The 26,894-nt window shown below is 52.4% G+C and overlaps 1 protein-coding gene and 1 long non-coding RNA gene across 51 annotated transcripts in view; one reads left to right on the top strand and one right to left on the bottom strand.

The window, feature by feature from the left end:
- Positions 1 to 26,894, top strand: part of CELF4 (CUGBP Elav-like family member 4) — a 312,994-nt gene that overhangs the window by 19,785 nt on the left and 266,315 nt on the right. The gene's annotated exons all lie outside the window — the stretch shown is intronic.
- LOC123331119 lies at positions 11,771 to 14,834 on the bottom strand. Of its 2 annotated transcripts, none has more exons than XR_006547584.2 (3): positions 13,994 to 14,834; positions 13,248 to 13,610; positions 11,771 to 12,091 (listed from the first exon to the last, which is right to left on the bottom strand). It is a non-coding gene; the product is annotated as an uncharacterized LOC123331119 (long non-coding RNA). The 2 variants fall into 2 exon arrangements; XR_006547583.1 differs by having other exon boundaries at positions 11,772 to 12,091; positions 13,413 to 13,610.

Raw genomic sequence — 26,894 nt, 5'->3', positions numbered from 1 at the left:
GGGAGCAGATGGCACTCATACCCCACCAACAAGGCCAGAGGCAGTGCTGGGAAGGAAGGAAGCAGTGAGTCCTGAGGGAAGGACAGCATGCAGGAGGCCAGGGTGGGGCTCCCGGGAAGTGCTCCTGGCTGAATGCCCCTCTGTCCTCCCCGATCATCCCTCTGTCCGGGAGCCCAGAGTCCCTGAACCCTGCCCTCGCATCTAGCTGCACGGGCCCGGTTCTTTCGCCTCATCTCTGGGTCACTTGGGGTGGCCCAGCTCCTGGGGTGCAGGCAGGAAGGGCAGGCTCTCCCTAAGCCTGGCCCCTGCATGAACTCACTTTGCTCTGAGGCCAGGCAGGAGGAAGACTGTCCTTGCTGCCCTCACGGGCTCCAAAGTCTTGGGCTCATCTGGAGGGAACTGGACTCCAGACGCCACACTGGACTCCAAGGGCACAACCCTCTACTCACATCCAGGGTCGCCATCTGACTTTTCCTGCACCATCCACGGCAGGTGGCCCCCGGGCACACAGAACCCTTGGGTGAGCCTGCCTTGTCTTCCCGCAGCCGAGGCTGGACCTCGACCCTGCCCAGCCTTTCCTAGATCACCTGTATCCAAATTCCCTGGAAGTCTGATGAGAAAGGAGGATCCTGGCCTCCGCCCCAGACCTCGGAATCCCCTGAAAATGGGACAGACACTCTGCAGCTGGAGGACAGCTCAGGGGTCTCCAGAGCTGCCTTGTGGTGACCCCCAGCCCCGTGGTCAGTGCCCAGCCCAGACTGTCGCTCCCTCCTGCCTCAAAGCTGGGCACCCTCCCAGCGTCCCCTGACATCCTGTGCTTGGCCTCGTGGCCCCCAGCACACAGCCTTCTTCCCCAGGGGGACAACCTCCCCACAGCCAGGACCACATGCTTGGACGTAAAGCCCCTTAGACTGCCGCGTGACTGCCAGAGCCCCATGACTTCCCCACCAGTTAAAAAAAAGGGTCCTCACCTCACACTGTCACATTTTCCCCTCATACACTCACACACGTGGGAGCACACACAGATACACTCATCCAGACATAGGTGCACACAGGTGCACTGATACACAGAGACACACACATACACACAGACACACACAGAGACACACACATCAACACACAGACACACACAGACACGTAGACACACAGAGACACACAGACATACATAGACACGCATACACATAAACACACACACAGACATACAGATACGTACACATACACACAGGATTACACAGAGAGACACACAGATACACACAGACAGACACAGAGACACACACATCAACACAGAGACACACACACACAGAGACACACAGACACACACAGACACACACAGAGACACACACACAGAGATACACACAGACAGACACACAGAGACACACACATCAACACAGAGACACACACAGACACACAGAGACATACAGAGACATACATATCAACACACAGAGACACACAGACACATAAATAGACACACAGACATACACATAGACACACACACACAGACACACACAGATACAGAGACATATATATATACATGCAGATACTCAGAGACACACAGAGAGACACACAGAGGCACACGTGGGTGACACTGTTCTGCTCCCAGACCTCTGGAATCAGTCATCGCTGTGCTCAGCACCTCCCCTGGCTCTCCAGGCCCCCTGAGATCCCGTTCAGAGAAGGTCGAGGTTCTGGAGGTAGCCGGGGCTGTGAAACGGCCAGTCCTGAGGTCACACCCCAGCTGTTCCATCAACAAGGTAGTCACTTTACTTCTGGGCCAACCTCAGTTTCCTCTTCCAGCAAATGGGAACCTATAAACTGTCTAAATGGGTTTATTTTGAGTATGAAATGCGGTAATCTAGGCAAAGCGTTTGGCACAGTGCCTGGAACACAGTAAGCCTGAGATGAATTGTAGCTGTATAACAAGCGAAAAAGAAAAAGAAGGGAGAGAATTCGCAGCCCGGATGCTCGCCTCTGGCCTCGCTGCCCTTGCGCTTCCTGGGAGATCAAGTCCAGCTCTGTACCTCTGCTCGGACTGTGACCCTCTTCCCTCCGCCCCGCCCCCAGCCCAAAGGCTGGCCCTCTGCAGAGGATCATCCAGGAACGCTGGCTCCCTCAGCAGCAGCGCAAACCTCCACCCGAGGCCTCCAATCTACTGCGCCAGCCCCCGGCTAGTGCATGTCCATTGGGTCCACCTGGCCTCTGCTTCCCCCGTGAGCTCCCGACAGACTCTCCTGCAGGCCTCGGCAGATACACCTCAGGCACAGATCCATGGTGACCGCCTTCACCCACCTGAAGGCACCGTCCCCCTGGTCCTGGAACAGGCCAGTAGCTTTTTTTAATTTTAAGTTTACTATAAATGTTTCCCATTGTGAGCAAGACTCATAGAAAAAATTAACGCGATGGGGACAGAGAAGAAGAAAAGGCGCCCGCGGTTCCATTTCCCAAAGATGCTCCTGTGAATGTCACGGTGATTTTCTTTAGGTCTGGCTGACAGTTCCGCTCAGAAGCAACACACACCGAGCTTGCTTGTCTCCAGCCCGCCCAGCGCTGGGCTTCATGTTGTGTCAGACGCCGAAGGAAGAGCCACAGCCCCAGGCTACGGAGGCGCACAGTCTCAAGAGGAAATAACACTGGGGAAAACGACACCCGAAGCATAAATGAAACACAACCTACCCGCACCCACCACCACCACCACCACCAGCCAATACTACTGTGTGCCTGGTCAAGGGGGGCTGCACAAGCTCCTGTGCTCAGGGCTTGGAAGTGGGAAGAAGCCCTGGGTTCTTGTGCAGGGACCCCTGCAGGATGTCTTTGGGTTTTCTAGATTTGCACTTTCTCACCTGGGAATGAAGATGAAACCCATCGCCTCTGAGAACACCTCCTGTTTTGCAGTATATCAGCCACGAGGTGAAGCTCAGGCTGGATTTAAAGCCCAGGATCGTACAACTATGAGGGACTCTTGGAGGCGGATGGGCAAACGTGGGAAGATTTGAGGAGTTGCTAAGAGACCAGTCGGGGGGTCGAAGGTAACTGGCCGTGATGAGTCCACAGAGGGATTGAACTGCTTGTGACTGGGGCTTGGTCATAAGCCGAAATGGAAACGGAGTGATGGTTGGCCGTTGCTAGTGCCAGCTTCTCCCAAAGAAATAAGGGAGGCAGTGGTGGCACCGTGGAGAGAGCACTTCAGCTGGAGTCCAGAGACTTGAGTTTTCATGCTTGAGCGGTGGATGATGACCGCAGGCCTTTTATTTCCTGAGCGCTGAGCTCCCAGCCTGTAAATCGAGAATAACAACACAGACTCCACGGGTTATCGTGGCAATTAAATGAGAATATATAGAAACATCTAGAACAGGCTTGGATAACGGTAATAAGCGTAATAATAATAGAATAATAAGTGAAATGGTTAACAGGGCTTCATCATTTACCGAGCGCTCAGCACGAAACCAAGCATCTCGTCTGTGCTGTGTCATTTCGTACTCCCGTTTCTCCTAGGAGGAAGGTTCAGTTTCCGTCTTTATTTTGCAGACAAGGAAACAGACAAGGCACAGAGGGTTTAAGTTAACTTCCCGGGTCACACAGGGAGGAAATGACAGAGCCAGGATGCCAAGCAGGGCCCCCCAAGAGCCACAGGCTTGGTTAAGGGTGCCCGTCCCGGTTGTGATCAAGTCCCACATCCGGGGATGGGAACTTCTTCACGCGTAAACATGATGGAAGAAGAGGAGAGCCAGCTCCTGAAGTTCAGTGGATACACAGTAAGCACTCAATAACGAGTGTTTATTTATTGCTTCTGTTTACAGCTCTATTCCCAAAGTGAATTGTTTGTTTAAGTAAGGAGCATTTACCTTTATTACAGTCATTGGTAAATAAAATTATATTTGCATTTCCACAAATATGTATGAGTTTAATTAGTCTTGCAATTCGTACACAAGAGCCGGTCCAGGAAACACATTCATGAGCTCACACTTCTACCCCAGGCAAAAAGCCTTCTCAGACAAACACCATCAGGATTAAATAATTCATTCATTCACAAATAGTTATCGATCACCCACTCTGTGCCAGGCACAAATCTAGCTGCTGGAGACACAACTCCTGGCTCTCCTGGAGCTTATATCTTCATGAGAGGACTTAGATGACAAATTAATAAATAAAAATTCACGCTGAGGATTAAAATGTATGGATGATGTATGGAGTGATTGAAGCTGTTCCGCACTGTGTGAGCCAGGAGCATCTCTACCACAGGATCTGACAGTGAAGCTGAGGTCCAAATACCAAGTCAAGACAGAGCGAGAGAGCTCTTTGGGCAGAGGAAACAGCAGATGCAAAGGTCCAGAGGCAGGAATGTGTGCAAGGGACCGGAGGAAAACCACTGTGACCGGAGCATCATGGGGGTAACAGGGAGAAGGATGTGGGAGGGGCAAGTTGTGTTGGGCTTGGCAGGTTGAGTTCAGTTCAGTTCCGTTGCTCATTCATGCCCAACTCTTTGCGACCCCATGGACTGCAGCACGCCAAGCTTCTCTGTCCATCACCAACTCCCAGAGTTTTCTCAAACTAATGTCCATCGAGTCAGTGATGCCATCCAACCATCTCATCCTCTGTTGTTCCCTTCTCCTGCCTTCAGTCTTTCTCAGCATCAGGGTCTTTTCCAATGAGTCTGTTCTTCACATCAGGTAGCCAAAGTATTGGAGCTTCAGCTTCAGCATCAGTCCTTCCAATGAATATTCAGGACTGAGTTCCTTTAGGATGACTGGTTTGACATCCTTGGTCGAGAAGTGGTCTGAATTGTATTCTAAGCATAGTGAGAAGCTGGAAACTGTCTGATCTCACAGACATTTCACAAAGATCTTTCTGACTGCTATGGGAAACCAGCTACTCTTGGAGAGCAGATGGGGCAGCAGGGAGCCAGGGGAGTGATGATGGGGGTGTGTATTGGATAGTGACGGTGAGAGAAATAGATGGGTTCAGGGTGTGTTGGGAAGATAGGGGGTCCCAGGATTTGTTAATGGATTGGATGTGGAGTGAGGGTAAAGCGGGGAGCCCCAAATGATTTGAGCCACTTGATGGCTGGTGGTGCCAGTTACTAGGAAGGAACAACTTTTAAGGGTGGGAGATCAAAATCCCATTTTGGCTATGCTGAGAAGAAGATGCCAATTAGACATCCAAGTGACGACATTAAGAAGGCAGGTGGATTATGATCCTGGAGCTGAGTGAAAATCCGGGCTGGAGGTATAAATGTAAGAAAGTGAGAGTGTGGAAGTGTTAGTTGCTCGGTCGTGTCCGACTCTTTGCGACCCCATGGACTGTACTGTCCATGGGATTCTGCAGGCAAGAATGCTGGAATGGGTTGCCATTTCCTCCTCCAGGGGAATCTTCCCAACCCAGGAATCAAACTCGGGTCTCCCACATTGCAGGCAGATTCTTTACTGTCTGAGCCACCAGGGAAGCCCATACTTAAAGTTTTTCATTATAAGACAGATTAAACAAGACTTCATAGATGTGATTATCGTTTTTCCTCGGTGTGGTCTGAGCAGCAGTGCGGTCACTATGATACAAGCCGAGTCAGGCACGCATGAAGCCTGAGACGGGGTCGTGGGAGACCCCTCCTCCCTCCACCCCTCCCCAACTTCTCAGCAGGGCTTTACTACCGTGCCAGACACCTCTGGCGCTCAGTTTGCCATTAACGAATGCAGCAAAAGAGACTGTTCCTCCTGCCTCAGTTCCCCCTCTGATCTCACAGAGCTTATCTTGCATCTGTCCTTCCCATGCTCCCACTTAAATCCCTCATGCTGTGGTTCCCTCCACTCCAGCTTTTGCCAAGGCCGCTGCCACTGCCCTTTCCGGGAGTGTTTCCTTCCCAAAGTGCCACGGTGGCCTCCCACCCCAGACGGCAAGCAGGAGCTGTCCAGGGTGAGTCAGCCGGACTCTCAGCGGAGATGTAGGTCGCCCAGCTCCCTCCTCCCTGCTGCTGCAGAGGCTGAGTCGCCCTGCCCTCCCCCCGCCCCCCGCCCCACCAGCCGTGTCCTTGTGGCCTGCGCACCCACCAGCCTGACCTCACTCGTGGCTGTTCTGAACCCCTGGAGGAGAAACACCCTGCAGGGGACTCCCATGTGGCCCCCAGAGCCACTGCCAAACGCCTGAGACAGACCTGTTTTCTCTCTTTGAAAGCTAAAAACTAACAAAAGCAACACACAATGGAAATAAGCTGATATTTCACATACAGATTAGAGCTGAAAACATTCCCTAGGCACCTGGGAGTCTCTGAGAGCCTGGATCGGGGTGATAGAGCCTGTGAGTGGAAGGGCCCCCCAGGGCCACAGGCTGCCCTCCCCTGGCCTGCGGCACCCAAACAGCTTCCCTCGAGGACCCCAGAGTCAAACCCCACTTCCTGTCACCATCATAGACATGTCTGGGTCAGAGCCCACTGTCGGGAGGGTGGTCTTCAAAAGCTCCCTCTAAGAAAGTAATGGGTACTGTAAAGCAATCATCCTTCAATTAAAAATAAATTAATCAAAATAAATAAAAGTAAAGTAGAGCATTGGCAAAAAAAAAAAAGTGATGGGTGGCTAGATGAGAGGACAGGTGGACACAGAGCTGACCCACACATCAACGCATCACTCTCGGTGGTAAGAGTAAACACGCATCTACTGTGAAGTTCTCTAAGGCATCAGGCGGTGCTGCCCACATGGCCATCCAGAGTCCTGCATCCTCTCAACCGCCCCACGATGTCACCAGCTGGGCCGTTCCCAGCCACGTGTGGCTGTTTCTATGTCCATTCGCTGCTAAGTCACTTCAGTCGTGTCCGACTCTGTGCGACCCCATAGACAGCAGCCCACCAGGCTTCCCCGTCCCTGGGATTCTCCAGGCAAGAACACTGGAGTGGGTTGCCATTTCCTTCTCCAATGCCTGAAAGTGAAAAGTGAAAGTGAAGTCGCTCAGTCGTGTCCGACTCTTAGCGACCCCATGGACTGCGGTCTATCAGGCTCCTCCATCCATGGGATTTTCCAGGCAAGAGTACTGGAGTGGGGTGCCATTGCCTTCTTCTGTCCATTTACTAAAGTGTAATGAAAAATGCAGTTCCTCAGTTGCACTAGCCACATTCCAAATGTTCAGTAGCCACAAGTAACTAGTGGCTACTATGCCAGACAGTGCAGGCGTAGAACCTGCCGTGCGGGGCAGAAAATCCCATAAGATGATGCTGCTATAAACTACTGCAGGCAGGTAAGAAAGCGAGAGTGTCACACGTTCACATGCCAACCTGAAAGTATGTGAGTACGTGTGGGCTTCACTATGCCGTGTGTGTGTGTGTGTGTGTGTGAGTGGGTGGATGTCCCAGGGGTCCCGAGCCCTTGTCTACCACCCCAGACCCCCTACTACCAGAAGCAGTGTTAAGAACACAGACTCCAGAATCAAACTGCCTGGATTCGGATTCTCCCTCTCCCCCTCTCAAGCTGTGTGGCCTTTGACAAGTGGCTTAACTTCTCTGTACCTCAGCCTCCTCTTCATAAGACAAAGATAATAATAGAGCCGTGGCAGAGGGTTGTTAGGAGCATTCCGTGAGATAATACACACACACAGCTCTCAGCGTGGCTCCCAGCACACTGTGAGCTATTAATAAACCTTAGCTGTTACTGCCGTTTCCAGGAGGCAGTGTGTTTGCTGTGCTGGGACAGCCTTGGAGAAGAGTCATGTAGGGGAGGACTCTGATGACACATGAGGATCAGCTCATACTCGTGCAGTTCAGGGGCTGGGGAATGAGCTGGTGAGAAGTTGCACAGGATGGCCCTGTGGGTGCGGTGACGGGGAGGGGTGGGGAGTGCAGATTAGGAGAGGTGCGTATGGAAGAGGAGGTGGGTGGAAACGGAAAAGGAATTGGACCTTACACGTTCTTTACAACCTAGATTTTTGTATTTTGCTCTAAAGATGTCCTGCTTGGAAGGGAGAGAGAGTCGTGCGCATAACTGTTTGGCAGTGTCAAAACTGCTTTCTCTCTTCAGTGAAGCAGCAGGACAGTTATTCCCTCACACCTTGCCCTCCAGGATCGAAAGTCTCACCTGGGAGACGAGACCAACCCACACGCGACAATTGGAACGAAAAAGAATCAGCGTCAGGGTGGCACCTGAGGGAATTTCTGGTCCAAGGCAGACATTTTAACAGAAATCATTTCAACAGGTATTTGTGGAGTGCCTGTTGTGTGTCAAGCCAGCTTGCGGGAGCTGCAGGGGATTCAGAAAGAGAAAAGATATGAAAGGATCTCTGCCCTCAAAGACTGGAGGGCCTGAGAGACAGAGATCCAAGCCCTCAGCCACAGAAGGTGAGACGGACGTTCCAGGGTGGCCGGGGTCCTGTGTGGGAACGATCACAGTCAGGAACTGGCGTTTGAAATAGGCTCTGAAGGGTGGCCAAGACCTGACTGAGCAAAACGGGGTCCAGAGAGGTAGGGCGGCTTGTCCCGGACCTCACGAAGTCCCAGGCACGAGGTCTTTCCCCCGTGGAGAGACGAGAAAAGGGGTCCTACCCCTACGCGTGTGGTTCCGAGAATGAGGCCCTCAGCGAGGCCCGTAGAGCAAGACCAGAGCCATCCAGTCCGGCCAGCCCTGTTTGTCCTGGAAGCCTCCCTTTCCGACGGCCCCGCCCAGACGCGGACGGGAGGCTGCGTTTTCAGACGCGGCCAGCAGAGGGCGTCAGGACTACTGCACAACCTGGACTGTTAGAGGGGCCGTCCGGGTTCTGCATCCAGAGCCTGGGGCCCTCAGGGTGCCGGGAACAAACCTGTCCACACTCACACATCCACACCGGGTGTGCCTGACATGCGACACCAGACGGGAGAGCTACCCAAGCGGCTCACAGGGGCATGCTTGGATGGGCGAGGAAAATCTCATGCCCCCCACCCCCAGAACCAGGCACGTCTGCAAAGGTGGCACCTGCAGTTGAATAAAACAGGTTTCTCCCAAGATAAACCTGAGCCTGGTTGCGCATAAAATGAGGGTAGTTTTAAGTAGTTTCCATTTGGAGAAGGCAAAGGGAGGGGACCTCCATCTGTCACCACCTCTGGGGTTCACTCCCCAACCTCCCACAGCCAACCAAGAGGGTAGAAAGAGCTCCTGCCAGTCTGTGTGAAGTCGAGGTGGAGAGAGGAGTCTGAAACAGGCCCCAAAGACTTGCCATCTGCATGTCCTTTAGCAGACAGGGGAACCACGTCCTCCTCTACAAACCTTACCAGAAACCAGCCTTCCTGCCCCAGGGAGAAGTGCCTTGGGCAGTTACCACTTGGGCTGCTCTTCTGCAGATTATTTCATTTTCACACTGCAGGAGGCTAGCGTGAGCCCGTGCCTGCGTGCTAAGTCGCTTCAATCGTGTCCAACTCTTTGCGACCCCATGAACTGTAGCTCGCCAGACTCCTCTGTCCATAGGATTCTCCAGGCCAGAATACTGGAGTGGGTTGACATGCCCTTCTCCAGGGGATCTTCCTGACCCAGGGATCAAACCTGTGTCTCCTGTAGCTCCTGCATTGCAGGCAGATTCTTTACCACTGAGCCACCAGGGAAGAAAACACCCCCAAGGATCTCCCAGGGACCGCCTCCCCTGTCTCATGAACAGAGGCCCCATTCCCTATTGAGGCACCCACATCTTCAGAGCGTCCACAGGCCCACCTCCGCCCAGCCTGGGTGAAAGTCAAAACTCCAAAGGATGTGGGTCTGAATTCAGCTTCTCTCCTCCTGGCTCTGAGCACCAGCATACGTCCGGTTTGGGAGATAACGATCTGGAGACTCAGATGACAGAGATGATCAAGGTGGTGATACCTAAGTGCAGAGCTGGAGAGGCAAGGGGAGAAGGGGCAGAGATGGACGGCCAGGTAGATGCGGAGGGGAAGGAGCACAGGGGCTGGGGAAGGGGGACCGAGTGACCAGAAGAGATCAGGAACACCAGACTGGAGACTGTCATCACCCAGCCCTGCTGAAGGGCGGTGCCAGGCCTACGAGAGCAGAGCCACACAGAGCCACAGTAGTCCCCATCAGCCCGTGTCAGGCCACGTCTGCCCCCGATGTAAGCGTCTGAGTCTCAGGAAGTCAGTCACCTGGCGAGGCCTGCCTCCTCCCTCCCTCGCAGCCCAGGCAGCCAGAGAGACATCCCCTCACCCTTCGGAGCTGTGTGTGCAAGAGTGTGTATGAGTGAGGCAGTGAGCCCCAGGGAGTGGCCTGGGCTCCGTGAGTTGGGCACGCATGTCTGCAGGTTGTGTGCAAAGGCATCAGACTTGCCAGCTGGGGGTCAGGGGTCAGGGGTCAGGGCCCAGGGCTGCTGTCCTGTCTCTCTGACTCACCCCCTGTCTCAGGCAGGTCACCACCTCGCTATGGCTCCACCTCGGCCTCTGTGAATGCAATCGGAAAACCCCTGCCTGGCTAACCTCACACAGATGCTGTGATGCTCAGATTAGGGAGAGAGGTATAGGAAGCCACAGGCCCACGTAGGAGCCCACGAAGGCTGTGAAGCTGGGACACCAGCTGAGCACATGGCTGCAGCCCAGGGCGGAGTGGGCAGCTGGGAAAACATGCAGAAGCCAGTCACGCTGCAGGCGAGGAAGAGTCCCTGGTGCTCCAGGCTCCGCCCCACCTCTTGCCCTAAAGTCTGTCTCCAGGGCTCCCTGAGCACTGGCAGCCTCAGCCCACAGGCCCAGTGGCCTGTGCGGAGCTCAGCTTTCCCTGGGGAAGGCTGCTTGCTCCCATCCCCACCCCTCCCAGCGCCCCTCCAGGGAGTATCCTCCCACCTCCCCCCATTGCTGCAAACAGCTGTGATTCAGAGAGAGAGTCATTGCCAAGGAAACCAAAAAAAAAAAAAAAGGAATTCCAGGCATGGGGGAAATTTCAACCACAAAGCAAGTGGTTCCAAAGGAGCATTGACAGCACCCAGGATGCAGCTTGGGGCTCCCGGCTTTGTCAACACTGTTCTCCAAGTACAGGACATACCCAGGACATATGCACAGGGGTGTGGGGAGGGAGAGAAATGTGTCCCCCAAGTGGAAATTAAAGTTATTGATAACATTTTGTTGTCATCACTTTTTAGCCACGGGGTCCCTGCAGCTACAGGAACTGAAAAAGAGCTGAGCAAAAATTAGCAAGGGCCTGCTCACCAGCGATGAATCTGGCTGTCCCTTGGGATGGCAAGAAGGGATTCAGATGACACCTGGCTCAGCCTGCACAGATCTCGCTGAGCAGGGCTCACCTAAGCTACCTCCTCTGGGTCTACCTGTCCTGGTGCCTGCCTCACCCTCTAGTGGGGCTCAGGGCTGGTTTGGATCCCACAAGCAGGACCTTGGTCACTTACTGTCCCTTCTGAGCTCACAGCACATGTATACACTCAAAAAATTCACTCCTATAAATTATCCATCTATAGCCCATGCATGGGCTTCCCTGGTGGCTCAGTCAGTAAAGAATCCACCTGCAGTGTGGGAGACCTGGGTTCGAACCCTGGGTTGGGAAGATCCCCTGGAGGAGGGCATGGCAACCCACCCCAGTATTCTTGCCTGGAGAATCCCCATGGATAGAGGAGCCTGGCGGGCTGCAGTCCACGGGGTTGCCAAGAGTTGAACACGACTGAAGCGACTAAGCACAGCACAGTACAGACCATGTATGGGGCTTCCCAGGTGGTGCTAGTGTTAAAGAACTCACCTGCCAATGCAGGAGACATAAGAGATTTGGATTCTATCCCTGGGCCGGCTGGAGTTCATAGGGTTGCCAAGAGTCAGACACACCTGAAGCAACTTAGCACACATACACATGGCCCATGCATGCATACACAGGCATGCATGTGCATGAGCAAACACACACACACACACACACACACACAGGAGTGTGCATGGCACCATATCAGGTGATGGGTTGCATTAACTTCTATTATTCCCACTCTCATTCTATGCTAACATGATACGGTGAGTCAGGTCCAGGATCTCGCCTCGTGCATCCGCAAGTCACATGGGGACTCTCTTCTGGTTGACGAGTCTGCTCCTCAGAGCCTTGGGGCCACTGGTCTTCAGAGAACGGGAATAATTGCCTTCAGAATTTGTCCCTGATGGTGGCGTTAGTCTTATTTCTGCGATGACCAACTAGGAAAAAACAATGGAAACACTTAACTCAATAAGGTATATACTCTCTTATAGCTTTGAGTATAAAGAATTGGGTTCAGCCTCATCCAAATCACAGAGATATGTTAGTTTGAATTCTAGAACTGCTGACTGTAGGCAGAAAGGCTTGTCAGCAGGGTATTCCATCCAGAAGAAGGCCTGTGTTTGAGGAGGGAGTCACAGCAGCTGGCCCAGGCTGGCCGTCCTGAGTGCAGAGGGCAGTTTCCGCCAGCCCTGCTGGGGGCGCTGCACCCCGACCCCCTATCGCAGAGAGTGTTGTGAGTGGATGAGCCCCTGCGGCTGTGGAAGGGGTTCTGCAAACACCCGGGCTCATGGTCTCTGTGAGGCGTGTCTCCACTTCTCCGAGGCTGAAACCATCCAGACAATAGGCCAGCCCGGGAAGTGTCTGCATTCATATTCAGTCCTCCGCCTTCCCTCCCCTCTCCTCCCCTCCCTCTCCTTCCCCTCTGGCCCTGGGGATGTATTTTGCATCCTTTAAATGATCTTGTTTATTCTATGTGTCGGAATATAGTTATCTGAATATTAATTATGGCTTTAGTGAAGTTCATCGGTTGAACGCAGGAATTGAGAATTCCTTCTTCACTTTCAGCCACCTGCTTTGATTTCTCTGTTTATCTGCTTGACTGAGCTGAAATCAGTTTCTGTAAGTGAAAGTCGGCTGCTTGGAGCAGATGTTTTCGCTCAGAAATAGTGTACAGTCTGCTATTAGCATAAGTAGCATGATGCTAATAAATAGAGGTGTGCGATGCTGGTGGCGGTGGGAGCCGAGGGACAGTGGCCAGCCCGGGGACAGGGCCTGAGCGCGGCCCGGAGGAAGAGCGAGCAGCCCAGCCTGGTTGCGGGTACCTCTCCGCCCCTGCCAACCCCGCACTCCCGTCCCCAGCACCCCAGATGCAGCCAACTGGGGGCCGATGATTAATGACGGCTAGGGCTGTAACCAAATTGTAGTGCCATTAGCACCAAGTCACGACTGACAACTAGATACATCATCTCTGAGGTTTCTATCCAGCTAACTAATTTAACTATGTGAATACGGGAAACGCGGCACTGATGCCATAAGGCAAATATTGCCAAAGCCGGAAGCCTGTCAGTAACGAACCGGAGGGGAAGAGCTCACCAGGACCCAGTGGCCATGTCCGTGGTCCTAGCGGGGTCAGCAATTCTGTCTTTAAAAAAACTCCACCACATGCCCCATGGAGCTGGCTGGGGGCTCCACACCCCATGGGCTGTTCACAGTGGGGAGCTGGCCAATGGAAGCCCCACCTCCCAGATCGCCCCTTACTCTTTGCCCCCGCCCCAAGCCGGGAGATGACAGGTTTCCTTCCAAGTCAGAGGATGACAGATTCCATCAGAGCAGCGCCTCTCTTCCTGTCCCCCAAGTTTTCTTCCTGTCTCTGCAGCTCCCCGCTTTCTCCAGGAGAGGGACTTGCAGGCACTTTGATGAGAAACAGGTGGGCCTCACGTTTCATAAGCGCTGCTCCTGAAATAGTGAATGCAAATTGTTATCTTCTTTTCTGTCGTCTTCCTCTTCTTCTTTTCTTTTTTTTTTTTTTCTAACAATGAATCCCGTTTGAAATGTGCTGTGTTTGCTCATCAGAAGAACCTTATAAGGAATCCTTTTAGAAAGGAGAGAATCGTCTGCCGTGTGTATAGTCGCCCTTAATTCATCTGGTTTATGAGCTGAGGGTTCCCACATGACCCTGTTTCTTAAAGCCAGCCCCTGAATTACCAGGTGATTGGTTCTCTGAATCAGAAATCCCTCACTCTGCTCATCAGCCCTACTGTGGAGGTCAACGGCTGGGAAGGTTTGGGGGCAGGAACATCCACTCCATGAGAGAAACTCTCCACCCTCAAATGTCTCACCGTCCACTCTGGAGGCAGAAGAACCAACCCCACAGGCTTTGTGAGGCTCAGCAAATCCGGCCCCATCCAGGGATGCGTCCACGGGATAACATCTGTGAAAGCAGACATTTCGGAAAATTCAAAGCACTGCATAAGCAAATGTGAGGTTCTGCCTCAAACCTTCATCCCCAGCCCCGGCTGCGGGGCGTGGTGTCTGGAGTGGCTGAGCCTGCTTGCTGGAAGGCTTCACGCTGGAAACGGCTACCCATACCAGTAAACTCAGAAGAAAGAGATGGCAACAGCCCAGACCGTTCTGGGAAATTTAACTTCCATGAGAGTGATCCAAATAATGAAGACAGGAAAAGGGACTTGGATGCCTGAAAAATTGTGGGGCACCCTTCTTTCCAAAGGATCCCAAAGACAGTAACTTTAGGTGATTCATAATCGTCCAAACAGACACTACATGCCCATGGATGAAGCACTTCCTCCTTCGCCAAGTTATCTCTTCACTTTTCCCTCATGCATGATTTGTAACTGCCCAGTGATTGGGCTTCCTTGGTGGCTCAGTGGTAAAGAATTCACCTGCCAGTTCACTCCTTCAGGAGACCACCTGCAATGCAGGAGATGCAGGTTCGAGCCCTGGGTCCCCTGGAGAAGGAAATGGCAACCCACTACAGTATTCCTGCCTGGAAAATCCATGAGCAAGGAGCCTGGCAGGCTACAGTCCATGGGTCCCAAAGGAGTCACACACAACTGACTACTCCACCGCCACCACGGTCGGGTGGAACAGAGACTATCATCCAACTGGCAGATGAGAAAACTGAGGCTGAGTCTCAGTGTCGAGGGAGAAGGGTAGTTATTTCCATAGGCAAAAGGCTAGGTTCATTTTTGTTAGAAAGTTAACACTGTGTCACTCAATATTTTTTTTCCTGCCTTATCCTCCAGAAATAAAAAAAAAAGTTAAAATCGTGACCAGGTACTCTAATCTGCTTGTCTCAAGTACAAAAGCACATATTTCCTCGGCGTCCCTCGAAGAGGCTGTTCTCATTTCCCTTGAAGGCTGGTTTCTTAATCTGAAAGCTATTCCAGATGTAAATGGGGTACAGTTTCCCCAAAAGAGAGCCTCCGCCCCCTCCATCCATTATTCCACACACCCTGGGCAGGGGTTACAGAGGTAACTGAGATTCGGTCCCTGCCCTCAAAATACCTACAAAGAAATCAAGTACAAAGCCTCATTTTCCCAAACTGCCACGGGAACACACGTTCAAAGTGCCGAGAGCATTCAGAAGAAGAAAGGCCATCTCCTGAGGGATGGCTTGGGGAGCTGCCACACGGGGTGTCCTTCGATCTTGGCCTTGATGAATGGATATGATTGTGAAATGCGGAGATCAGCAGGAGTGCCCTCCACAAGGAGAAAGCGAGTTGAGTAACGGCGGGGAGGAGCCAGGGCCTGGCTGGGCCGGGCGACAGGCCCCTGGGTGGACCAGGCAGAGGGGAGCTGGCATGCTGGCGGAAGTGGTCCAAGGCAAGGAAGGCAGGCTGTCGTCCATGGGCAGGCACCACACGCTCAGGCCTGGCTCAAGGAGATTTCCCAGGGTCAGCACGCCAGAGATGAAGGCGAAAGGCTAGAGGGAGGGCCCGAGGGGGCTGGCGTCACAGATCCGTCACCCCACAGTAATCAAAGCAGACCAAACCCTCCTGAACCCCTGTGCTGCTCTGGATCCCTGGGTGCAGGGGCCTAGCTACCCTTACTCCGTGCTGCATCCTACATCTTGAAAGCCTGATGGAACTAGCCCTCTAGCCCGGGCACAGGAGAACACCAACTCCATCATGGAAACCCTTCATTCCCCAACTTCTCCCCAGAGAGAGAAGTTCCCTCCCACCCCACTCCCACCCCCACCCCCAGAGTCTTCCACTTTCTTAAAGGTTTTGCCTTTAAAACAAACTGCTGTTATTAAATAAATAATTGATTCCTATCCCCATTTTTTATTAATCAAAGGCTAATCAGAGCTGCAGATCGGCATGCGGCAACCAGGGTTAGCCCCACGGAGTGGATATAATTCTCGCTAAAAGCAGCAAGGTGCTATTTTTGTTTTCCCTGTGCAGACTCATCAAGGGGACATGGGCAGTCTCCATTAGGCTTGGTGAAATACTGAGAAAGAGCTCGGGCCCTGGGGCTGCAGGTTGCCAAGCTCAGCCAAAGGGTCCACACCCTTCAGGGATCTTGGGAACGCAGGAGATGGCAGCTTGGGGATCCGGCTCCTGAACAGCGGGGACTAGCTGCTGGGAGAGAAGAGTTTTTGCCAACTTGGGAGGGTGTTCAGGACAGGCAACCCAGGACTCAGAACCTTCCTGGGCCAAAATTCAGGCTGGAACCTGGCCTGGCCTGAGGCTGAGGGTCCTGGGGCCTCAGTCACCAGCTCCCCTCCTCCACCGGCTCCTGAGCTGAAAGATACCACTGGTAACTCAGGGTTCTAAAACCGGGACCAGATTCTTATCAGCCTTTTTTTTTTTTTTTAATCCTGCTGACTTCTTTCCTTCCTTTTTTTCCTCTCTCTCTCTCTGGGCTTATTGATCCCAAACGAGGAAAAAGTCTATTAATCCTAAACCCACAGAAGATTAGAGATAGGGCCGAAAGGGCATGTCAGGACAGAACCACACGGGCATTATCTCCTGGGAAGGTGACCACGTCACCAGCAGGAGGAGGAAGGGGAACAAAGGAAGGGAAACAAAGAGTGGCTGCCCCAGGATGCAGATATGATCCATCCATCCATCCGGGTCGGGAATCCAGGGAGTGGTTGGGAAAAAAAAATCGGAGATGGCCACGCCCATCCCCTGGCATTCTCAAAGCACCTTGCTGTGCAGGCAGAGACGAGGTTTTCCTGTCCTCTGGGAACACAGAGAGTTGGGCTCTTGCCTGGGGAGGTCCACAATCAGGGACAGCCAGGCCCCTCCAATACGGGGACGCCTATTTGGGTCTAGGGGTCTGCGGGAGTAGCACTCAGCAAGGGTACTGAGGAGATGGGTGACCCACCAGAGACCTTAGCCAAGTTCCTGAACCCCTCTCTGCCTCAACTCCCCCCATAATTGTCAGAACCTTAGAGGGTCGTGGTGAGAATTATTTGAGATTATCTGTAGGAAAAACCTGAGTATTCGTCTTATTATTAATAAATAGTCACTATTATACCTTCGTCTGAAGGTCCAGGAAAGAGTCTGGCCCACTGGCCTCTTTGCAAGATGGACTGGGTGCCAGCTAGGGCGGGGAGATGCGGTCTTCAGAGATAATACAACAGTTAAGCAGTGAGTCAGCTCTGATGTAACCAAAATCGTCTGGATCAGTGCACTGGCTGTCATCCATTCTGTGATTGGACCCCATACTAGAAAACCCACAAGACTGTCTCCAGCAGCCTCCTGGGATCCAGCTGCATGTCTCAGCCCCCTACAGGCCCCATTCAGCACTGACGGAATGAGAATCCCTGGAGGTGAGACCCAGACACTTGCATTTTTCAGCTGGAGATACTAGGACTGAGTCAAATTCCTGCCCAGACCCCATGGTTGCTGGGTGGCCCCTGAGTGCTGGACACCGCCCCCCTCGGGAACAGAATCTAGTTTCCTTTCCTGCAACCAGTATCATACCACAATCTGTCTCCAAAGGTCATCCCGACTTGTCTAGAAATCTGCCAGCTGTTTGCAAAGAAAATCCAAAAACCTAGGGCTTCCCATGCCTGGGGGAAGGTGAGGCGACCAGCTGTCTCACCTGCTGGAGTGTCTTTTCTCTCTTCCCCACCCCCCGGCCCTGCCCTCGTTCCTCTCCCCACTTTCCACCATGCGGGAGCAGGTGCTGGGTTCCTTGGATGTGCCCTTGTTTATCAGCTTCCTTCCTGCTGAGCTGCGTCCAGCCAGGTCTGCACTCCCCAAGGTCAGAGACAGTGTCTTCAAGCTCACGGGCACCTTCATCCCGTAGTCTGGGACAGGGCACCGGACAGAGGGGAACTCTGTTCCTCCTCACCTAGGATGCCGGAATTGTGATTATTCCCATTTTACAGATGAAGAGGCTGAGGCATTGAGCACGTGAGGAACCTGCCTTGTAAACACTGGGCTTGAGAACCTGGTTCTTAACTCTGTACTGCACCTCCTCTACGTCGAGTGTACCACCCTAGAGCTTCAGTTCCCTGGAAAAGCACAATTTGGGGCTTAAAAAGTAAAGGGATGAGCTAAGAGCAGATGGATTGTTTGTTGTTTATTACCTGCTTGAAACTGGGCTTCCCTGGTGGCTCCAACAGTAAAGACTCTGGAGATCAGGGTTCAATCCCTGGGTCAGGAAAACCCCCTGGAGAAGGGAATGGCTACCCACTCCAGTATTCTTGTCTGGAGAATTCCATAGACAAAGGAGCTTGGCAAGCTACAGTCTATGGGGTCGCAAAGTGCTAGACATGACTGAATGACTAACATAAACACACACCTACTTGAAATTATGACACTTAGGCTTCAAGTTACCAATTTATAGAATAACAGCAAGAGAGGCAGCTTGCTATAGTGAAGGGAAACACTGAACTGGGAGATTGTGATGTTGAGGTTTTAAATCATTATTATTATAAGAATAACACACGCACATCGTAAAAAGTGCAGGGGATACACAATGCAGTGACATTCTTCCTCCCACTCGAGACCCCATCCCACTTGTCAGAAGGAGCCGTTTCCTGTGTATTCTTCCAGAAGTATGTCAAGTACAGTCAGGTAACGCAAACACACCTACAGATACTTTCTGTTGTGGAGACTGCGATGTGTTCCCCACACCGTGGTGCACCTTGATGTCTGACTTTGCAGTCCATCTCAGTTCTTTCCAGATGGACACTCATGTGGATCCACTGTATCACATTTAGTAGCTGTGAGTATTCAGTTGGGCTTTTCAGGTGGTGCTAGTGGTAAAGAGCCTGCCTGCCAATGCAGGAGTCAAAAGAGACATGAATTTGATCCCTAGTTCAGGAAGATCCCCTGGAGAAGAGCATGGCAACCCACTCCAGTATTCTTGTCTGGAGAATCCCATGGGCAGAGAAGCCTAGCCAGCTATGGTCCATAGCATCACAAAGAGTCAGACAGGACTGAAGCAACTTGGCACACATGCCAAGTATTCAGTTATCCAGATATTCACTAATTTATGTGGCCAGGCCGCACTGAAAGACCTTTCGACCATTTCTAGTTCTGTTTTGTTTTATTACAAAGCACATTCAGTTGATATCTTTGTGTACATCAACTGCACACATGTGTGATTCCACCTGTAAAATAAATTCTTACAAGTAAAATGATTTCTGAGCATCCTACATTTGATTGATATTTGCTTCCAAAGAGATTGTACCAAGTTAAGCTCATACTAAATCTTTTTTTTTTTAATTCCTGTCTTCCCAACCTCCTTACTAACATAGTGTATAATCAGAAAATACTCCATATTTGTTGAGCCTTGGGTTTCAATTCCTGCCCTGACACTGACTAGCTATGAGGCCTTCAACAGTTCACTCTGCATTCAGGGCCTCAGTTTCCTCACCTGTGAATTGGAGGTTGGATAAGCTGATCTGTAAGGATCCTTCTAGCTCTGTCTGTCTGATTTTAAGTACCTGCTGTGTGTTGAAACTGTCTGAAACCCATTAGTTCTCCGAGCCCAAAAGAATCTAAAACCCAGTTGAGGATTCAGGGGAACACACTCAGGGAAGATTTAAGGAGAAACATGTGACCTTCTGAAATCAAGCGTAAATTTGTGCTGTTTAGGCTGTGAGCTTGTAGAAGGTCACAGGAGAGTGACCGAGGGGCCGTGGCTGGGGCAGCTCCTTGGAAGAGGCAGAACTTGCATGAAATGAGCAGGGCAGTGCCCGGATGTGGCCTCTTGGACAAAATAATAGAAAACATTTTATCCCACCCCTACCCAGAGCCAGCCTGGAAAGCCAGCCTTTGTCCTCTCTCCCCCAGGAGCCCACAGTCTGCTTCTTTTCCCACCAAGAGCTGAAACTCAGTGAAATATCAGGGTTGTTTTGGTTCCAGTTCAGCGAGGATCCATTCCCATCCCAGCAGTTTCACTAAGTATTGTGTTCTTTGTGGAGGCATGGCTTCAGTGTACTGTTCTAGGGGGAAGAAATTACTACATATAAACCTTGATTAACCCAGGTTCTTGGAAAATGGAGGATTCTAATTAATTCTGTTTTCTGGGTAATGGAGGGTAAAAAAAAAAAAAAAGTTTTCTGGAGGCTTGAGCTCCTCTCCCGCTTCAGTCAACCCAGGTGGGTGACCCTTCTCTGGTGCATGACTCGAAACCCCAGGATCCACACCCGTGGGCTCCATGGAAAGGCTTCCTATAGCCAGAGGGTCGCAAGATTGATTGATGGTGATGAGCTGATGTTAGGGAGCTCAGGTGTCATTTTTTGGCATTTGATGGGCTCTACAAAGCACAGGGCTTGCTAATTTTTTCTTGACGATTGTGCTCATTTGTAGGTGGACTGGCTCATCTTCCTGAGAAGGGGGTGGGGACGGTGGGAAGACCATTGCAGCAGGCTGAGGACTCTGCTAAATTGATGTTATACCATTTGGGGCTTATATTCATTAAAAGTGTTAGCTATGGTTTGTTACAGCTCGAGAGGCTCCTGGTTCCAACTGGTCACTTATAAATAAGGAAACTGGGGCCAAGAGACACTGGTTTCTGAATTCAGGTGGTGACCTTTACAATTTGGGCTCTTTCATGACATTTAGGTCACAGGACTTGTCCAAGGTCCCACACAGCCCATTAGGGAGAGAGTTTGGGGTTCAAACTATAGCCATCCTTCTATGGAAGCTTTGGAAGACACCAAAGCTTCACCCATGAGATCCCCAAGGCCCTGGAACCACCTTCTCCCTGGACTGGCACCGGTTTGTCAGACAGGGGGCCTGGAAGCCTATATTTCAAAGGACATCTGACACAACCCTGAGGTAGGCTGTGGATGTGCAAGATACAGCTCTACAGCAAGCTGCTTTTAAGCTGCTTTTCAAAGTAAAAAAAAAAAAAATCAGTCTTAAAGAATCATCCTGCTTTCCAATGTAAGTGGCTATACCCCCAAGTTACTTCCTTCCCCAAGTGCTGAGTCCAGAGGGGCCTCAGAAATCCAGAACCTTGCCAGCTTGCACAGGTCATAAGCAGACTCACAGCCAGGCAGATGCCACATCTCTAAACGGAATTCTTACCTCCATAAAGGAGTGCTTGTGCGGTGAAACCAAACGCCCCTCTGACACCCCAAAGCCTGCCTCACTAAGACCAAGCACCAACCCTCTGCCCTCTGGGCGTGTGAGGGCTGTTCACCACCCTTCCTCCAGAGGTGGAAGAATCATTTCCACCCACCTGCCTCCAGGGCAAACTGAGGTCAGCGGTGCTCAGACTCCAGGGCTCTTCAGAGTCCCCAGGAGGGCTTGTTAAACACAGATGGCCAGGTCCCTCCCCCTGAGTTTCTGATTCAATCTGTGGGTAAGGCCTGAGAACCTGCATTTCTAACAGATTCCCAGGTGAGGCCCATGGGCCCATATTGAAGGTCTGAGGCCACCCTTGGAGACCCGTGAACAAGAGAACTTGGGAAAAGGAGTGCTTTTTACTGTTCTAAATTTTGCAAAATGCGGGATTTATCTTAAAATAGTAAAAGTATGACTTTTCCCCTCCAAAATTATATCTTACAAATTTGAGCTTTGTTTGCCTAAGAACCTGTGGAAGTTTCAGGATATGGTATAGATCAACCAATCCCCAAATGAGCGCAACAGCTTATCCCCTCCTTGCCCCTCCGCACCCCTAAGAAAGGTCAGCTCCAGAAGAGAAACTTTAAAACAGTGGCTCCAGTCCACAACCTGCCTGCTCCCACCTGCTGGCCTCCACCTGGTCACAGAATCACAGAACCCCCACCCACCCAAAAACAGGTGGCTCCCACTCTCCTCCACACACCCCAGAAACCCAGCGACCGAGAGCTCTGTCTTCCCAAGGCACAGCCGGTCCGGTCTCGATGTGGGGGTCCTCCCCTAACGTGGGGCTATTGTCTGAGTTAGAAGGGACACATGAACACTGGGAAGGGCTGCCAGAAGTCCCTGACCCCAAATCGGAAGGGCCCGATGTGAGTTGCTGTGGGTGAAGACAGATGTTAAGGGGCATGAAATCTGAAGCGAGGGACTCCACCCCCCATCCATCGTCCCAGCCTGGCTGAGGCTGGTCCAGGGCCCGCGGGGCTCTGAACACACTAGGGGGGACGGGAAGCAGGAGCCACCCTGTGGCCGGCTCAGGAGGAAGGGAGAGGCCGACAAAAACAACAGAAGGGTGGTCCGAGGAGCTAGCGGCACCGAGGTGGAGAGGAGAGGTTCTAACAAAGAGAAGGAGGAGAGGGGCTGGGGGCTGGAGAGCAGGATCCCAGGGAGAGGACGGGAGATGCAGACAAAAGAGAGCGCCAGCCCTCCCCAGCGCCGGACCAGCCCGCGCGCGAGATTCCGCGCCACCCCGCCCGCTCGGGCCCCCGGGGTCTCCCCGGCAACCCGCTGGGGTCACTGACGCTGACCGCCGGGGGCCGCAGTCAGAGCGGCGAGTGGGCAGGCCCGCGCGGGAGGCGCTCCGCACCCCCAGGGGGCAAGGCCCGGCGGCGGAGGGGTGGGGGGAGCCCCGTCTTTTCTCCGCTCCCTCCCGCCTCCCTGCCCTTAATGGCTCCGTAATTGATTGGCCCCGCGTCCTATTTTCACCGCGGGCGGCCGGCGCCAGAGGTCGGCTAATATCAATATTTCCCGCGGCAGCTCCGCTGTGTGGATCCTGCTGCTCCAGGCCGCCCCGCCGGCCACCGAGAATTTACCTTTGGTTTCAAGAAGAAGTGGGAGCTGAGTCAGGGATTAGGGCTTGTTGAGTCAAGTTAACACAAAAAAAATTTTTGAAAGGAGGGAGGGGGGATGGGGAGAGACATTCGTCAACGCGGGGAGCAATCGCGACAGCCTGGGGTTAATTGTGGGAAGGAGGAGGGAGGAGCAGGAGGCAGAGACCGGCGGGGAAGGGAAGCGATGAGTGAGGGGGGAGAAAGAAAGAGACTCCTTACTCCTGGGGTTGGCATTGAAGCCATTTTCCTTCTTCCCACCCACCTGGTCACCATCCACCCCCACCTCCAGCCAGCAACCCCACGGGTAACCCCTCCGCAAGACTCATTTCCTTACCTCTTTCCCTTCCTTACCTCTTTCCTTACCTCATTTCCTTACCTTCCTTACCCTCCTCCATAATATTATCTGGCCCTCCTTTAAGTGGCATTTTTTTTTTCTCCAGCCAGATGAGACTCATTCAAGGCAGAGAGAGGAACCAACATTATGGCACACAACATATGGCTGTATGCCAGGCACTGTGCCTGGTGATCACCAAAAAGTGAAGTCTAAAGTTAAGTTGCTCAGTCGTGTCCGACTCTGCAACCCCATGGACTGTACCCTGCCAGGCTCCTCCGTCCATGGGAGTTTGCAGTCAAGAATACTGGAGTGGGTTGCCGTTGCCTGGTGATCATCAAATAGTGGCTCATTTAACCTCCTCAGTAGCCCTAGAAGACAGGTTTCTTGGTTCCGGGGGCAAGTCTGACTCCTCCCCCAGCCCCAGCCCATCCACAGCACCCAGCGCAGCCTGTGTAACTCAGAGGCAGTAAGAATCTGTTGAAAGACAGTTGAAGATACAAACGAATATGGCAGTAACTGTAGGGCGGCCACTGTGGACCCTCAGCAAGCCTGAGTGAGTTGCCCAAAGTCACACGCTCTCCTCTTCATCACTCCTCCTCTCCAGTCTTCACCTCTTGCTGACTGATTAATTGTAGATGACTGATCATCTAATACATTAATACACTCCGTATTAAAGACAGTGTAGAGACTCAAGTTTTACACGGGGATGAAGGACCGGAAGGTATTAGTTGCAAGAGACACGGTGAGACAAAGGGTAGAGGAGCCGAGAAAGCCGTGTCAGGTGGGGTCCCCCTCAGCAGGCCACGGGGTCTCACTGTCTCCCCAGGACTCATTTTGCTTACTGACTAAACTGCAAGAGTCAGCTGATGAGCATCCTGTGATGGGCCTGAATTTCCCAGAGCCAAGCTGGGCCAGTGCCTGCCAGCCGGTTCCGCTGGCAGTGGTACTCCTCCTCCTGAAGCTGGCCTCCCCAGCCTGGGTCAAACTACAAACCTGCAGTCAGGACTGCAGGAGTGTAGCTCAGGATCCCAGGGCTGGGGGTGGTGGGGGTGGGGGGCCGGGCAGCCCAGGAGTGGGGACACACGACAGGCACAAGTGGTAAACGATGGAGCTTCCAGGCCATCACCCTGCAGGGGAGGTAGGCGGTGTGAATGGACTTTCTGATATCCCAGAAAAACATCTGGGATTCCTCTGAGCCCTGCTCCTGGCCCCCAAAGAGACTCAGAGGAATGTCTAGGACAATTCCAACCTTTCCTTTTTAGAGATGCCTGACAGATGAGCCTCTGAAGACTTCTCCAGATCCGTGGGGCCTTCATGTCTGTGCCGGCTCCCATCCAGAGTCCTGAAGGGTCCAAACCTGCACGTGTCCCTGGCCACACGGTGAGCCGCTCAGGGGATCAGAAAGAAAGGCACAGTCCCCACCCACCACATTCTCAGTCTAGGTAGGGAGCACAAATCTGTCCACTGCCAAGCGATTACGGAAGAATACAAAGGGGTGGCGAGGAACCTTGTCCTCTGGTTCTTCACACTTGAAATCATGCAGTTTGGAGACAGAAGCCCTCCGTGTGGCTGGCCTGATATGGGAGGGTTTTGTGGAGGAGGGTGAACGGGGAAGCGCTAAATACACTGCTGGAAACTTGAGGAGGTTCAAACTGATGGATCAAACGTCGGAGACTGGATTTCGCCTGCCCAGGTGGGCTCACAGAGGCTGGAAGGAAGAGAGTGACCAGAAATACGGCCCCAGGTCCTGGCGTGTCAGCAGATTCACTGTGAGGGTCGGGACCACTGAGGTGGCCTGGAGCTCTCTCAAACAAACAGTCCTGCACCTGTTGAAAATTCCTCTGCACCCCTTCCTCAGCTCTCCTGTCAGCCTCCCTGTTAATGTGAGAAGGATAATGCATTTTCCAGGCTCACTTCATCATCCCCCTGCAACACACTTACATGCACACATACACAGCTATCTAGCCGGACCTAGCAGAGTCTCAGCAGAGAAGCGACTAAATGTCCCCCCTGCAATTGACTTCTTTGTCCCAATCTCAGTCCATGTCCCATTTTGCTCCAGCTGGGTCCTGGGCTGGGACTGGGAGCTCAGGGAGATGCAGTATTCCATCTTGGAGCTCACATCTGGCACAGAACAGAAGCAGAGAAGAAGCTGGGATGTTCAGTGTGCTAAGAGATAGGATCTGTACAACAAGGGCAGGGATTTAGGGACAAGAAGGACTGTAGGGGTCAGAGAAAGTGGGACTTAGGAGCTACCCTTTAGCAAGGCATCAGTAGGTGTGCTGGCTTCTATGATCTCATTCAGTCCTTGAATTTCCACCGGGAAGGAGGTCCCATTTCCTTTCTCTGGTTACAGATGCAGAAACAGGCTACAGGAGGTTAAGAGCACAGGTTAGTGGCAGAGATGAGGTTTGACCCAGGGCTACCAACTCAGGAGCCCCATCTCTTAAACTCACTGGGTACTGAGGGATGACAACTGGCTGTACCCAGAGGTGGTAGAGAAGACATCAAAAGTGCTTCTGTGACTTAAGAAAAAATGGGACGCTGGAGTCTTCTGTGTTCCAGAGGGTATGTGAGATGGCGTCCGGCTCTCTGTGCCTGTCACTCCTCAAGCCCTCCCGCCTGCTTGGCAGGATGAAGGACAGGCTTTCACAGCAGACAAGAGAGGCCGGGGTCACTGCCGGCAAAGGCATACCCAGCACAGTTCCTGCCGCCTAGACGGGTGCTCTGATCCTCCGCTGGAAATGTCACACGGGAGACAGGCAGGCTCTGATCTTCAGAGAGCTGTGGAGCATCTGTGATGACATGTGGGCATCAGGATTTGCATATTTATTATAGATAAGCTGTCAAAATGTATGTTGTCAATTTCACCTTATACTCCAGATTTAATGGTGCGCGTAAAGGACAGAAAATCTTTAATATTAATATTAATATGATTTTAGATTATAAGACCGCATTGTAGATATCAATCAGCCAACCCTTAAGGACATGTCACTCAAGTTGATATAGTTTATAGAAAATTAATGTAATCCATCCTGTATGATCTATTATAGGGGGGCATGAAGAGAGAGAAGAATGTGTGTGTGCTTGGGGCAGGGGGGCTGGGGGGCCATTATTACTCATCCACAGTTTTCCACACGTGCTAATTTGTGTGCGTGCCTGAAACATCAGAGGGGGGACATCCGCATATTTTAGGCTTGGCACAGACCTCAGAAATCAGCCATGCCAACTCCTTCGCTTTGCTGTGAGGAAGCCAGGGGAAAGACAGGGCCACAGTCATTGGGTGACTTGGTGGCAGAGGTGGGCTAGAGCCAGGCTTTGTGATGGCCAGCCCTGCCTTTCTGCCCACTCTGTGCCCTGGGCTCCAGAAGTGGGAGAGGGTCATTGGTGGAAGCCCCAGAGCTCCCTGGTACACTCCCATCCCATCCCCAGCACCAAAACCCAGTGTGGGAGGCTGCCTGGGCAAATGGTTTCTTAAACAGTTTCAAAGGATCCCAAAGGTCCCCTGATCCTATGAAGGACTCATCCACATGACCTGGGGCCTGAAGGGCTGTAGAAATGTGATTGTAGACGGGCCAGGAAAGCCCCCAAGTCCCAGTGCTCATTCACATGCATCCCAACACCTGATGCCTTGGCATTGACCCTCTACTTGTTCAAACCCTAGACTGAACATTCACTATCACCGTGGCAGCATGATGCGGACCAAGTGCCCTCAAGAAATGTGTGATGTCATAAGACT

The sequence above is a fragment of the Bubalus bubalis genome, chromosome 22 (genome assembly GCF_019923935.1).
Source record: "Bubalus bubalis isolate 160015118507 breed Murrah chromosome 22, NDDB_SH_1, whole genome shotgun sequence".
NCBI lineage: Eukaryota > Metazoa > Chordata > Mammalia > Artiodactyla > Bovidae > Bubalus > Bubalus bubalis.
The sequence above is the reverse complement of the archived record's forward strand: the minus strand, read 5'-3'. Positions and strand labels throughout refer to the sequence as shown.